This window comes from Myxine glutinosa, chromosome 1, assembly GCF_964187855.1.
Source record: "Myxine glutinosa chromosome 1, kmMyxGlut1.1, whole genome shotgun sequence".
NCBI classification, from domain to species: Eukaryota; Metazoa; Chordata; class Myxini; order Myxiniformes; family Myxinidae; genus Myxine; species Myxine glutinosa.
In genome coordinates, this window is record NC_136261.1 from 137,838,054 (window position 1) to 137,849,290 (window position 11,237).

Sequence of the window (11,237 nt, forward strand, 5' to 3'; positions counted from 1 at the left end):
GCTCAAGCATAAGTACACAAAGAACATGGCGCACGCACGCACACACACACACACACACACACACACACACACACACACACACACACACACACACACAAACACACACACACACACACACACACACACGTGGATATATCGCGACCTGGCAGGAATCCGTTGCACCTCTGCAAGCCGCATGTGTAGATAACAACCAACGTCGCAAACATTGACACACACGGACACACACAAACAGGCCCATTCGGTTCAGAGTAACTCAGCTCCAGCGAGGTGGAAACGAGCAGCTGTGCATGTCCCCGTGCACATGGAAGGTTGTCGAACCGCACCTTCAAACCAGTTAAAACGTTCACGCAAATCTTCCCACTCGTTCAAAGCTCACGTGTTGAAGTAGTACCAGGTAACCGAGGTTGAAGTGCAGTATGAAACAGCGAAGCGAAGCAACGAGAAAGAAACACGTGCTCGCCATCTTGAAGCAATGTTTCAAATGCGATAAGGAACTGTCGTTCTGTGACGTCACACAGTCGTGCAGTCACGCCCATTGGTGACCTCACAATGAAGGGTTCTGTTGGCTGTCGGTTCTTATAGTCGCATTGAAATGGAATTTCATTTCGACGAAGTTTCGTTCGCTCGTCGATGATGAGCGGTCGTCATTTCTTTGCGTATATTTGCCATCACAATTACTGTGTTATCCCGTCATTTTAAAAATATTCTCAGCATGGTGACCAGGCATTTCGGAGCAGGTCTAACCCTCTGGCCGATGTTACGAATGTCTTCAGGACCGTCTATATATTAGGTGCGCATTTCTGCTAAATTGCACCAATCATTAGGTTGGGCCGGCCTGGGAGGATTGTTGGTTCGTTATTATTGCCAAATGATGTTACTCTTATTATTGGTGTTAATGTTATGAGTATTAAATGTTATATACTTTGTTACAATGTTATCGTTGTGTCTCTTGTTCATTTGGAAAGCCATGCCGTGGAAGGACCGATTCAGCTTCTCTCTACACACCTGAGGATGGTGTCTGTCAAAAACATTGAAAGCCAAACGAACTGAGGAGGTCACAACGATCATTCGGTTGTATCACATTCCACATCAGAACGCTCATGCATAAGTACACAAAGAACATGGCGCACGCACGCGCACACACACACACACACACACACACACACACACACACACACGCGGATATCGCGACCTGGCAGGAATCCGTTGCACCTCTGCAAGCCGCATGTAGAGATAACAACCAACGTCGCAAACATTGACACACACGGACACACACAAACAGGCCCTTTCGGTTCAGAGTAACTCAGCTCCAGCGAGGTGGGAACGAGCAGCTGTGCATGTCCCCGTGCACATGGAAGGTTGTCGAACCGCACCTTCAAACCAGGTAAAACGTACACGCAAATCTTCCCACTCGTTCAAAGCTCACGTGGTGAAGTAGTACCAGGTAACCGAGGTTGAAGTGCAGTATGAAACAGCGAAGCGAAGCAACGAGAAAGAAACACGTGCTCGCCATCTTGAAGCAATGTTTCAAATGCGATAAGGAACTGTCGTTCTGTAACGTCACACAGTCGTGCAGTCACGCCCATTGGTGACCTCACAATGAAGGGTTCTGTTGGCTGTCGGTTCTTATAGTCGCATTGAGAAGGCCACAATTGAGAAGGAAAAGATGAACAAGTGGAAGGAATGTATGGAGACAAAAGGTCTGAAGGTGAATATCGGAAAGACAAAGGTGATGGCAAGTGGTAAAGCATGTGGTGAGATGGAAAGAACTGGGAAGTGGCCGTGTGCTGTGTGCAGGAAGGGTGTCGGAGTGAACTCCATTCAATGTACAATGTGTGCTGAGTGGGTTCATCAAAAATGTAGTGGTCTGAGAGGGTCATTAACCAGTGTGGCAGCTACATTCAAATGTAAGGTGTGCACAGAGGGAGCTGCAGATGGAGGAAATGTTGAGTTGGATCTTGGAGACGGCGTGAAGCTGGAAGGTGTGAAAACATTTTGCTACCTCGGAGACATGCTGAATGGAGAAGGTGGATCAGACTCGGCAACGGTTGCTCGAGTGAGATGTGCATGGAAGAAGTTTCGGGAACTGAGTGGCGTGCTGATGAGGAGGAGAGTGTCGCTGAAGCTGAAGGGAAAGGTGTATGCTGCATGTGTGAGAAGTGTTATGATTTATGGGAGCGAGACATGGGTAATGAACGTAGAGCAGCAACGAAGGCTGGAAAGGGTGGAAATGCGAATGGTTCGATGGATGTGCGGAGTATCGTTGAGAGAGAGGAAGACAAATGATGAATTGCGAAAGATGATGGGAATATTGCCTGTGATTGATGCTGTGAAGAGGAACAGATTGAGATGGTTTGGTCATGTATTGAGGAAGGATGAAAGTGACTGGTTGAGAAGAGTGATGGAAGTTAATGTAGAAGGAAGTAGAGGATGGGGAAGACCGAGAAAGACTTGGCTAAAGATGGTGGAAGAAGAAATGTGGGCAAGGGGGTTAACAAGGAGAGATGCAGAAAATAGGGCAAAATGGAGAAGATTGTCATGGGGACCGCAAGGCTAACCCCCGCTCTAGCAGGGAACATGGCCTTAAAATGCATGTTGTTGTTGTTGTATGGAATGTAGTTCCGGGAAGCTTATGGGATGGCGGGTTGTCCGTCCATCCATCCGTCAGTCCGTCCATCGGTGAACACTTCTTGCAACTTCTTCTCCTAAGCTGCTTATGGTATTGTAACCAAACTTGGCTAAAATGATATTTGGTATGTTGGAACTCAAGTTTGTTCACGGCATTAAAAATATCGGGATCTAAGGGGGTCTACCGGTGGTTAAAGTGGGTCCAGGTTTGCCGCTCCTCCCCCAAAAATCGAACTACACACATGATTTCGATTAAACTTGACCACAACGTTCTTCACCCGTGATGTACCAATGCTTGTGCACGGCGTTGAAAAAAAACAAGGTCTAAGAGGATCTACAGTGGGCTTGCCCTCAAAAATATGTATTTGTTTTCTTCTCCGAAACTACATACACAATTTCGATGAAACCTGACAACAACGTTAATCACCTGTGATGTGATCAACTTTGTTCATGACATTAAAAACAATCAGGGTTTAAAGGGGTGTGTGGGGAGGGGGGGGGGAGGTGGGAGGGGGGGTTGAATGACTGTTGCTCTTGATCCAGGTGAGCTTCAGGACATCATAGATGTGGTCCTATTTTTGGTGTTCCACATCTTAGTTCTATTTTTAGGTCATCTCATCTCGAAACTCTAAGAGATGGACTTGTAAAATGGGTCGTGATGTTCGTATGTCTGCCCGTAAGTCCCTCCGACCGTCCGGTCATCTGTTAACTTTTTGCTATTTTTGATACTCCTCCCTTATCACCAATAGTCAGGTTCATTATGTTCAGATTTATAATTTCGTTCTTTTTTTGTGGAGATTAGCAAACCTATACATTTTTGGAAAGTTTATAGAACCAGGAATCCGAAAAACCATGTTTCCATTTGCGCAAATTTTTCTTTGGCGGCCATATTGGATTTTCAAAATGGCCACCATCGGAAACCTATTTTTCGCGATATCTGAACATCCGAACCACCTAGAGTGCTGATTCCAACACCTATACCCACATTTTTGGGGATGAGGAATCACATGAAGCCATCTAAAATAATCTACACCTACCCTGGGATACCAGGTGGCAGCCTACAGCGGATTTTCAAGATGGCCACTTTCAGGAAACATGTTTTTTTCTGAATATGTATACCACATTGAGTGATGTTTCGCCTCAGTACAGTCATAGTCATAAATGGGATCATTTCAACATGTTCAGTTCATGTACATGGAAAGTCATTATATCAGACCTAATAGTTCATTTAAAATAAACCTCATGAAGCTCACAATTACTTACCTGTTGTCGTTTTATATATTTGCAGGTCTTGAGAGAAGATGAGTGAAGTTACGACTCAGCCCACACAGTGGCAGCACTGCATAATTTGTCAAACCGCTTCAGCAAAATATGGAACGCTTGTCCAGCAGCCCAAACCGGACTCGTTTGAACACTTGCTACAAACCCTTAATGATAGAGCAGCCTACCATGATGGAAAATATGTTAAAATTCACAGTCGCTTAAAGGATGAAACAAGTGAAAGTCTGCAATTCAATAATGCAGTTTGGCATCGTATCTGTTATTCAAATGCAACCAACAAAGAGAAGGTACAACGTGCCAAAGACCGCCATCAATATCATATTTCAGCCGGCTCCTACACAGAGAAAAAACGTGGACAAAAGCGAAAAAGCACAGAACTGGACGAACCATCAACTTCCACCACCAGTCCGTTTACACGTTCTGCAACAGCTCCATTCATTAAGGAACATTGCTTTTTCTGCCAGGAAGATAACGAGCAAAAATTGTACACATTGAGAACAGAAAACGGTGGGAAAGCATTACACGATGCTGTGGAGCTGTCTGGAAATCTCACCCTGCAAACTAGGTTAAACACATCCATCTCACCCACTGATGCACATGCAATCGATGTTCAATACCACAAGTCATGTTGGACAACAAATGTATTCCATGTGTTACGTACCAAGGATAACAAGGGAACAACAGAGAGAGGTCATCCATTTCAAACATCATGTTTGATTGAGTTGATTAGCCTTGTCGACTGTCAAACTCAGAATAAACAATACTTATCCATGGCACATATTGAAACAACATACATCAACTTGCTTGGTGGCACAGATGCATTGGCGCACCACTTCCCTGCATATAGTAGACACTGGCTCAAGGAGAGAATTCTTCTAGAACTACCACACGTAACGTCTGTTAGGCAAAAGGACAGGAGAAAACCTTCTGTTCTTTACTCCCCAGATGCATGCGAATCCGATATGGTTCAGTCTGCCATGATAGAAAGTGAAGTAGACGATCTGAATATTATCTATAAAGCAGCAAAGGCATTGCGCAGAATTATCAAGAACTTCCACCAACAGGAAAACTCATCCGATGCTATACAGGTCACTAGCAGCACAGATGATGTTCCAGCAGCACTCCACGCAATGATCAGATGGGTTATGGTGGGGCCAACAGAAACACTAGAAACTGAAAAACGAACCACTCACGTTAACAGAGAAGTACTCACTGTTAGTCAGATGCTATTGGGTGGATTCAAATCTGACAAGCAAGTGAACTATAGGCCCAAAACTGATTCTGCGACCTTCCGATCAACCAAATCACAAGAAACTCCACAGTCTCTAGGATTAGCCTTGGCAGTTCACCATGACACAAGAAACAAGAAACTCCTGGAAAGTCTCTGCTCTCAAGGTTACTGTGTCTCGTACAGTCGTGTTATGCACCTCGAAACAGCCCTAGCAAATGCCATTGTGGAAAACACCCTGAAGTTCCAAGGACTTTATGTTCCTCCATTTTTGAAGAAGGGAACTTTTGTGTTTTTTGCAGCTGATAACACAGACTTTGCTGAAGACAGCGTGGATGGCAAAGGGACAACCCATGGAACAATCATTGCTGTTTATCAAAAACGTGACACTCAAGGAGAAACATTGGCGCCACAACTGAGCATAGCTGACACTACCAGTTTGTCAGTGACCCCGTACCAGGTTCCTATGCTTCATTGTGACAAGCCGGTGCCGAAAACCATAAAGAGAACAGACACATTCCACATCAGCAAGGATGGTATATCACCAGCGTATCACCTTACACATCTAGGATGGTTGGTTGCTTCTATGATCACCAGAATGCAGAAATCAAACAGCACATATATACCTGGTTGGGCAGGATACCACTCATTGCTGTCGGGTAGTCACAGTTTGACACAAGTCGGAGTCTTACCCCTTCTACCTGAAGTAGCACACGAGTGGTCGACTCTTCTGACCGTCATCTCTCAGACAACTCAGCTAAAGAACTTAGTTGTTGGTACAAGCCACCCTACAGTCATTTCCTGGGATATGGCCCTCTATGAAAAGGTGATAAGGCTGCTGGATGCAAGGCCAGACCTGAAAGGTACCGTTGTACCTTGGCTTGGCGAGCTGCATGTGGTCATGGCTGCTTTGAGAGCCCTGGGTACTTCCATTGAGAACTCAGGTATTGATGACGCGTGGATAGAGGCCGACCTCTACGGACCTTCAACAACAAGGCAGATCCTGAGATGTTCGCATTACAAACGCACTCTACGTGCTCATATTTATTCATATATAGCACTTTATGAAATGGCGCTGGACCTGTTCTTCAAAGATTATCCACAGTTGAAAGCCGTTTGCTCAGATATGTCAGAAGAAATAGACGAGGCATGTTCAGAAAAGGACAAGTTCACCAAAGCCACAAGTGTGAAAGAAGCCAACACAAAACTGTTGAATGTCATCACTACAGCTGATGTTGTGAACATATTCAAGACTTGGGAAACAGAACAATCCAAAAAAGCCATGTTCAAGTCCTTGATGAATTACCTGCATCGAGTGGAGACAATTCTGTTCTTTGTGGAAGCTTCTCAGGACGCAGATCTCAAACTCCACCTCGAATCTGGTGAGGCACTCAGCAAGCTATTTTTCTCCATGGATCGTATCAAATACAAACGTCTTTGGCCGCGATACATAGCAGATATGTATGACCTGAGGAAGACGCATCCGGCCACATACAGGGAACTCGAGAATGGAAATATCTCAGTAACGAAATCTAGCATCCCCTTTGTATCAATCGGTGCAGACCACGCTTGTGAACAGGAAAACAGAGCAATGAAGGTTCATTCTGGACTTCCAGGCATCTCCAATAATGCCAATGCAAGGCAGAGATTCTTTATGGCCTCTCCAGAATTGTCACGGCTGACCAGAGAATTCAAAGATCAGTTCGACACCAAAACAGACAAAGTGACAGAACACCACGAACTTAGTCCGAGGGCAGTAAATCTGAACAATACAGCGGTTGAAAAGATCAAGGCTGCTATCATGAGTCATGGCAATCCATTTACCACAGAAGGAAATAGCATATACAACTTGATCACACATGCCTATGTCCCAGAGGAGCACACGTCACAAATCCTGAATATCGACAACATTGGTCAACACTTGTACGAAGAGTATGTTGATGAAAGAATCAACGGAACAGTCAGCTTATTTGCACCCGTGAAAAAAGAAAACAACACGATGTACTTGTCTGGTGTGAAGAAGACCAAGATCATGCTCAGGGACAAGTCAGTCGACTTGAAGGAAACAAAAGACTTGTATGGAAGGCTGATGATATTGACAAAATCAAGCCGTGATGTTGACCAGAAAGACGCAATAGGCAACTACGAATTCACCCTTACACCTCGCGCCTTGTTCGCACCAAACGGTGACCTGCTTCCTTGCCTTGACAAGTCAAAGTTAATCCATCTCCTTGTGAAACATGGAGACTTAGCTCCGGGTGACTTAGCTCCGACCTCAAGTCCTCAAGCTCAAGTCCATAACTCTGCAGCTATGAAAATAGCAGTAGTCGACGCCATGGTTCTTGTACAGAAATTGTCGACAAAACCAGCTGCAACAGTAACCGTTGAAGATCTCAGTGTCAGCTTTAATACCAGATTGATGTCACTGACAAGACATTTTGACGAAGTTATCCTCGTGTTTGATACTTACAAGGCCGATTCGTTGAAGCAAAGCACAAGACAAAAAAGACGAGGGGGGCACAATCCAGTCCAGTACCAAGTGAAGGACAATACCAAGATCCAACACATCACCATGAAGCGGTTCTTGTCACACGATCAGACAAAGTCAGATTTGGCAGAATATCTGGCTGAGAAAACGTTGGAGTACAACAGAGATGCCTCCAAGCTGATAATTATATGTGCAGCAGGAAAGGCCAAGAGTAACAAAGGCGTGCATTTTGAAGACAATAATCATGAGGAGGCAGACACTCTGATGATTCACCAAGCAGTGCTGGCAACTCGCCGCAATCCCAACGCAGAACAGCTTACCTTCTTCTCTCCTGATACGGATGTCCTGGTCTTGGTCATAGCTAACTATGATGTTCTGCTCAAAAACACTGCTGTCTCCCTTGTGTCGGGCCTTGTGCAAGTACAACCAATCTGGAACAATCTTGGCGTCGAAAAGGCCAAGGCATTGCCAGCATTCCACACATTCACAGGAGCAGACAATACTGGACGGTTTTCGCGAATAGGCAAAACAACATGGTTTGAAGCTTTCGTCAGAGCCGATAGTGACGTGATACAGGCCATGAGAATGCTCGGTGATGCTGCAGATGTGACCGCAGATCAGATGTCCAAACTTGGCAAGATTTGTATGTGCAGTGTACGTACCAAAGGGAATATGTATCAACAGCATTCCGGAGTTGCGCTGGTACCTCTTCTGTAAACACATGACTGAAAGTCACAAGTTACCTCCAACGCTAGGGGCTCTAAATCAGCATGTTGATCGTGTACATCTTCAGGCAAGGGTATGGGCTCAGGCTACTATCGCACATCAAGTGTTCCTGGATCCACAGCAACATGGCTACTTCAAGGACAACGATGGGGAATTGAAACCACTAATGACAGATGTACCACCAGCACCGAAAGCAATACTTGAGATGGTCAGATGTCAGTGCAAAGGAGACTGCTCATCGAGACGGTGTTCGTGCCGTGCCAATGACTTGGCATGCACAGACTTGTGTTTGTGCAGCTCCGAATGTGAAAATGACGATGACTGTCAACCTGTTCTCTGCTCTGACGACAGTGATGAGGACATTTGAAAACCTATGAGGACAAAATGTTGATGAATGTTGACAAAGATAAAATTTCATCTATGGGAAATATTCTATGTTCAAATAAAAGTAATTATTACATGTATAATTATGGATTGTATAGCCTCATCTCTATATACTTACCTCTTGAATACATAAATCACCTGTTTAGGATATATGAGGGATGTGGTTTCATAATTATGATCCGTGTGCCACAATGTAGCGAAACATCACTCAATGTGGTATACATATTCAGAAAAAAACATGTTTCCTGAAAGTGGCCATCTTGAAAATCCGCTGTAGGCTGCCACCTGGTATCCCAGGGTAGGTGTAGATTATTTTAGATGGCTTCATGTGATTCCTCATCCCCAAAAATGTGGGTATAGGTGTTGGAATCAGCACTCTAGGTGGTTCGGATGTTGAGATATCGTGAAAAATAGGTTTCCGATGGTGGCCATTTTGAAAATCCAATATGGCCGCCAAAGAAAAATTTGCGCAAATGGAACATGGTTTTTCGGATTCCTGGTGCTATCAGCTTTCCAAAAATGTATAGTTTTGCTAATCTCCACAAAAAAAGAACGAAATTACATAACAAACCTGATTACAAGGTGATTGTCCTGAAACTTGACACATCAATGCAAGATAGTAGCCTGCCCAATCGACAGGGCTTCAATTTTTCCATTTCGAATCGTGTGGGATTCCGGGGTGTGGGGGAGGGTTGGGGAAGCGAGGGAGGGTTAGGGTTACCCACCAAACTTCAGACTTCAGATCCCTTGTTGTCCTTTATTAGTCCCCTACCGGCACACCGGAGGGGACTATAGGTTTGCACTCCGTCCGTCAGTCCGTCACGCAAAGAACAGTTTTTCGGACTTTTTCCCCTAAACCCTTAATGCTAATGATTTCAAACTTGGTACATGGTTTCCTCATGACAAGTTACAGATCACGTTCGAACTTCACGACGTTTCGATCATTTTTGACAAAGTTATGGCACTTTGAACTTTCGGAATTCTGAGAATTCTGATGATCCTTAACTCGGTGCCATTTTAGGTTTTAATTTCCTTTAAAAAAGATTTTCTCTGCAATAATAGGACCGATTGAGATCAAATTTTCACCGTAGGGGGGACTCGGTCTGTGGAATATTTTAATGGTAATTATGACGTCACAGGTCACGTGGTTCGGGCGCCATATTGTTTTTCGTGAAAACACGAAAACCCCTTTTTCTCTGCAATGGCTGAACAGATCGAGGCCAAACTTTGCACGCAGAATCGCATACCCATGACGAACAAAAAATTCAGTGAGCATGACGTAATGCGTCACATGGTTTATGACGTTTTTAAGCATGAACCTTTAAAACCGAGCTCCTCCCTCATTTTTGATCCAATCGAGGGGAAACTTCACAGATCTGTTCAGCATGTCAATCTACTAAAATATCCTTTTGGAATTTGCGATAGGGCACGTGGTTTAGTTTGACAGATATCGTTAATTAAACGAAAATATTTTTTTTTAATGGATATCTCTTGAATCGCTCGTACCTCAGATTGCTCGTCCCTCGATATGGCACGTTATGACGTTTTTAAGCATGAACCTTTAAAACCGAGCTCCTCCCTCATTTTTGATCCAATCGAGGGGAAACTTCACAGATCTGTTCAGCATGTCAATCTACTAAAATTTCCTTTTGGAATTTGCGATAGGGCACGTGGTTTAGTTTGACAGATATCGTTAATTAAACGAAAATATTTTTTTTAAATGGATATCTCTTGAATCGCTCGTACCTCAGACTGTGAGTTGGTAATTATATAATTCACACAGTGCAATAAGTGCAGGCTGCTCCATGGAGCGACCTTGCAGGCTTATCAACGAGGCGAGGCGTGACACACATGTGTCTCAGCATACCTCAGATCAAGTTTGAAAACCAGCATCAACCGTGCATAAATTTGCATATTCGATCATTTTTGACAAAGTTATGACACTTTGAACTTTGGTAGGGGACATGTAGGGTAGGGTGGGGCAAGAGGCCCAGTAGGGGTCAAACGCCTACCCACAATATATACTAAACCACGTGATGCAACGAGCCCCATGATGCCTTGCGAGCTTCCTTCCGCAAACATCCTTTCCCACCACGACGGCGACACAGGTAGAGAAAGCGGTACGTTTCTCAGATGTTTTTCTTTGTTTTAGTCCTGTTTGTTGTAAATTTCATACTTCATTTGTTCAGTACCATCATCTAAATAGCAGAAGAAACAGAACGTCTCTACTTTTTCTTGTTATAGGGATCTGTTAGCTATCTGTTGATGCCAGACTAAACTAGTTGCCTCCCTTGCTTTAAGTCAGATTTCCAAAGATAAGATTTGTAACAGATTGGGGGTCAAACGCCCACTGGGATGTTGGGGCAAGACGCCTAATGTGCCCCTCATTCCACTGAATGTAATACCGACTTGACTTGAAATGCTAGAGTACTGCATGTCTCGCTTTCTCTCTCTCTCTCTCTCTCTCTCTCTCGCGCCCCCTGCTGGTCGTTTGTATGCTGG